The sequence below is a fragment of the Nuphar pumila genome, chromosome 4 (assembly GCF_984573655.1).
Source record: "Nuphar pumila chromosome 4, dmNupPumi1.hap1.1, whole genome shotgun sequence".
In the NCBI taxonomy this organism is placed as follows: domain Eukaryota; kingdom Viridiplantae; phylum Streptophyta; class Magnoliopsida; order Nymphaeales; family Nymphaeaceae; genus Nuphar; species Nuphar pumila.
In genome coordinates, this window is record NC_143252.1 from 2,532,163 (window position 1) to 2,537,500 (window position 5,338).

Sequence of the window (5,338 nt, forward strand, 5' to 3'; positions counted from 1 at the left end):
ACGCATTTCGGAAGCGCGACATTTTACGCTTCCCCACTTTGCTAGGCATTTTTGATAACTTTGTGTATATATATATATATATATATGTTAGAGGGAGAGACAAATTGGGTTTGATTGCTCCCAACGGCTAAAAATTCTAACCGTTGTACCCTCCTGTATATATAAAGGTGTTCTCCCCTTTGATTTGTAAGCATGTTGGCACATTTTCTTTGTTGAATAGATTACAATTTATTCCCTTTTATGGGTTTGTGAGTGTGTGCTTTTAGAACACTTTGTGGTTCACTTTGTGAGTGTTGTAAGTGGATTCCTTGAGGAAACACTTTGGTTTGTGAATTGAAGTCTTGTTGTTTCTTTGCACGGGTATGGTGATAAATAAGAAGACCTAGGTTTAGACCTAGGCCCGATCCGAGTATAGTTTGTAAAATTTTATACCAAACCTAGGTCCGATCCAAGTTCTGATTAAGATACGAAATTTTTCAATGTAAAAATGATAAAAAAATTATTATTTTACTGGGTCTAGTTCATATAGTTTTTATCAGGTCCAGATATGGTTTCTCTTATAGTGGACCCGATTAGACCTGGGTCTGAACCCGATACCATACCTGAAAACCGGGTCCAAGTCTGGTTTTACCTGGGTCTGAACCAAACCCGACCCATTGACACCCCTAGATACAAGGATATGGCATTTTTATAAAGCTTTCCCATATGACTGATGCATAAGGGACACAAAATGAGAATCAAAATGAGTATCCATGTGACATAGGCTAGACATGAAGGTTATGAGCATATATATTGCAGACTATACAGTATTTTTTAATGGAAAGGCATGAGAAAAGCAGTGTGCCAACTTTTAGATGAACACAATTTGTGACAATGAAGTAAATATGAAACCACAATGCAAATGAGATTGTTGCAGCCATTGCCAATCTCAAATCAGGTTTGAGAAGTCATAGCTATGGAAGGAAGTGCCAAAGACTGGAGGGAAATCAGTAGTCTAAATGGTTGGGAATCGTTAACTAAATATGCCAATTTTATTGCTTTATCTCATCCATATTCCAGTAAATTGGCAGTTGAAGCCTTTGCAGACAATGTAGTGAACTTGCACAACATGCTAGGTATTATTGTGAGGGACCGTGATCCCATTTTTTATTAGCACTTTCTGGAAGGAGGCTTTTAAATTGCAAGGAATTGCCTCAACATGAGTTTGGCCTATCATCATCAAATAGTTTATCAAACCAAGGCCTATAACTGTTATATTGAGATCCATCTCGATGATTTCATAGTCAATCGACTGAAGAAATGACTTCAATATATTCCCTGGCCAGAATGGTCATAAACACAGCATATCATTTAACCATTAAGATGATCCTCTTGAATCCTTTTATGACCGGCCAATTTCATCCCTCACTACTAAGTGAGGCTTCCCAAGTTTACTCTATTGATGTCATTCTCAAGGAACAAGATAGCTGCTACAAATTTTCAAGCAGCATTTAAAATATGATGAAACAATCATCATCAAGAGTAGAGGTGGCCACCGGGCCCGGCCCCATTCATCCCAATAGGTTCAACCCATACTCTAGCCCAACCCAATCATAATTGGACTCGGGCGGCATCCTTTAGGCCCAACCTAATTAAGAGGCCAAGCCTGTCGGGGCCTATGCATTTTGAACACAGGCCCAGTCCTTTTTGGGCCCAATTAAGTAACCAGGCTGTGCTGGGCCCAAGTTTAATTGGGCTGGGGCTGCATCCCGACCCACAATGGGCTTGGTACCCAATAGCCCATCGGGCACCCGGCCCGATGGCCACCCCTAGAGGAGTTTCAATTTGAAGATTGGGTTCCTTTGAAGCTACCAACTTATAGGCAGCTCTAGTGCAACGTGCAGCCTATCATAAGCTGGCTCATCAATATTAAGGGACCATTTTGAGTACTTGAGTGAATTGGTTGATTGAAACTTCCAACCGTGTCCATGGTTCATCCTTTCATATTTTCTAGCTCAAACCTTATAAAGGAGCCATACCTGCTACAGTATTCGAGTTGCCTAGCATGAAGGTGTTGTCATCACCTATGACAGTAAGGAGTCTTGGTAAGAGAAAGTGGCACAAGCTGGATGGGCTAGACCAGGTTGAAAGGGTTTGACGGGACTGATGACGGGCAGACCCGATCTGGCACATTGACTGACCAGGTAGCAGGTTGCTAAGGCCTGATGCCCAGCCTGCAAACTGCCCGTTAGGCCCATGGGACTAAATCAGGCTAAGCCATCCAACTATCCTTTTCTTGTGTTAATACACAAGGCTGCAAAGTCAAGGTTCTTATTTTAACGATTTGCCTTCATGACAAATCAATGAAAAGCCCTTTAATGTTATTCAACTAATGGATATATGATAAATGACTCCACAACGCACCATATGTTGATGTGGAATTAAATTAATGCGTACACACAGCTCACTGGGAACAAATATAACCTTCTGAAGCTCTTTACATAAAACAGTTAACAAACAGATTGAATCCAACTTGAAAACCATTTGGTGTCATTGCTTAATAAACCCAGTCCAATCTGGTGCATGATTTTCAAAATTTCCTAATACATACTATTCTATATACATAATATATGTGTAACATTACTTCATTGCTCACTGACCACTTCACATGGGGCTTGGATACCTGTCTTCTTTATCTGTATCCAGAACTGCCCAAACTGCTGGTAAAATAAAAGTCCACGACCAGATTTGTATACATTAGTTATGTGGGACAGGAAATAAGTGGGTCTTAATTTTTTTGGAGCTATACCATGCATACCACATCTACATCCAACTCCTTTTGTAGTATATAAACTATAAAACAAGGTTGTAAGTTGGGTCATCATGTAAAATTGTCTTTTTCCTTACGCGATAAAACCATGGTTTCCAGTCGAGGAAGCGGGAGCGGGAAGCGATACGGAAAGCGGATGCAAGAAGCGAGGGACTTTCAAAATTTTAAGAAGCGAGAAGCGTGGGATGACTTAAATACGAATCAAGAATAGTCTTGAAAGCGAACCGGAAGCGAGAGAGAAGCAAAAAAAAATTAAACATAAAAATAAAAATACAAAAGAAATGAAAAAAGGAGAGAAGCGTGGGGGGGGAAGCGAGGGAGAAGCATGGGGAAGCGTGCTTCCCATAAATGGGAAGTGTGTTTCCCATAAAAGGAAAATGTGGTTCCCATAAATAAAAAGCGTTCTTCCCAAAAAAACTTGACGCTTCCTAGCGCGTTTCAGAAGCACGATGTTTCGCGCTTCCAAAATGTGCTTCAGGAAAGCGTACTTCTCCAATAGGCTAGGTGCTTCCGGTAACTCTGAATAAAACAACCCTGTTTGCTTTGAATTAGTACATTCAGATATTTGGGGCCCTACTCCCATAAGTTCTTTAATGGGTACATCTTACATTATTTTATACACATGGACTTATTTCTTTAAAACATAAATCAGAAGTCTTTTCTAAGGAATTTAAATCTTACACAGAATTGCTTCTGAAAAGGTATACCTTAAGCTCTAATCGAGGGGGGAGAATATACATCCAATGTACTCAAGAAATATTTAAAGGGTAATGAAATAGAGCCTCAACTTTCTTGCTTGGACATCCCAAAGCAGATTTCCACAATACAATAGAGTCGCAGCGAAAAGGTACAAGCATAGTTAGGTTGGATTAGCCCAGATGTTACTAATGAAATACCTAAGATGTGGATTGAGGCTTTCCGTACCACAGTTTGTCTTATTAATCAACTTCATGATGAAGGATTGAATTATAAATGCTGATTAAAATGCACCTTATTTGCCACCTAATTATTCTATCTTGAGACCTTTTGGTAGTGGGCTATGTGCATGATGATGCACACAAAGATGCTCCATCCTAAACCTGAACTGTGTATTAGTTGGATATTCTCATGTTCATAAGGGTTATTCTCCAAAGAAAAGAATCATAATTTCTATGCATGCAACATTTGATGAGTCTAGATACCACAATTATTTGTTGAAAAGTATTTCTACAGGTGATAATGAAAAGAATTAAAAAATTCATCATGAACCGTTCTTCGTAAGCAGCCAAAGGATCAATTTGATAATATGATAGAAGCACCTAGCAATCTTGGAGAACAGTTAATAATGTACCTTAATGATGAAGCCAATACTGAAATAGAAAATGTTGGATATCATGACCTTGGGCAGCAACCAGCCCAAGAAAGAAGTTCGCAAGGTATATTGCCAATGAGGAGTGAAGCAGCAGATCATACTAAAGCATCATAGTGTATCACAGAAGAAAGCAAGGGCAAATTTTTAATGACACCGAGGGAACGTGATTCAGTCCAGCAGTCAATAATAGATAGTTCCATAAGATAACCATATGAAAGCTCTAAGAATGGAGAAACAACAAAGAGACTGAGGTGGTCCACAAGGATAAGACCAAGGATGCCAAACTAGGAAGCTGAAGCAGAAAACGATACGGGAAGCGAGAAGCGAGGCATTTTGAAATTTATAGGAAGCAGGAAGCGAACTATCAATTTGAAAGTGAAATATAAATAAAAATTAAAGCAATATGGTAACTGAATAGGAATCGAACAAGAAGCAAATAAAACCTAAAATAAAATTGATTATTCTTATATTTCATGATTTTTCAAAAAAAAGAGTTAAATTTTTGTTAAAATTTAACAACGATGGTTACCAATTTGGAGAAAGTACATGGGAAATGAGTGAAAGCGTGAGAAAAAATACATGAAAAACATGAAAAGAAACATGAGAAAAGCATATAGGAAACATATACCATGTGTGTGAGAAGCATTGAAGTGTGGGGGAATCGAGATTCCCATGAAGTTTTGAAAACGAGGAGTATCGCGCTTTCGAAGCGCGCTTCCCACCTACCTAAGAAGCTTCCGGTAACTCTGGATAAGACATTTCATTAAAGGATTGCTTCCTTTGAAGGATTTACAACTCAATTTTAGGTTTTTCTCAATGAAGTTTTTAAAACAAAAGAGCTAGTGACACTGTAATATCGTGTATTTTTACACTTAGTTAAATTTTGAGATTTCTGAAATTTGGCTAAGTGTTGTAGAAACATAGGAAAACCCTCGATATTAGAAATATGATAATTGAGTCTAGGCTTGGCCCAGGTCTCATCAATAAGACCTAAACGAACCAATTAAAAGGTGCTAAAAAGTTTTACTTTCAACATTTAAATTCAAGAGAAAATCGAGCAAAATTCAGGTTAAATTCGAGCGAATTTCGGAGGCGAAATTCGAATTATATACCTTTAGATGCACCTTGAAATTCTGAGTTTAACGGTATTTTAATTTTTTGAATTTGGGCTACGGTTG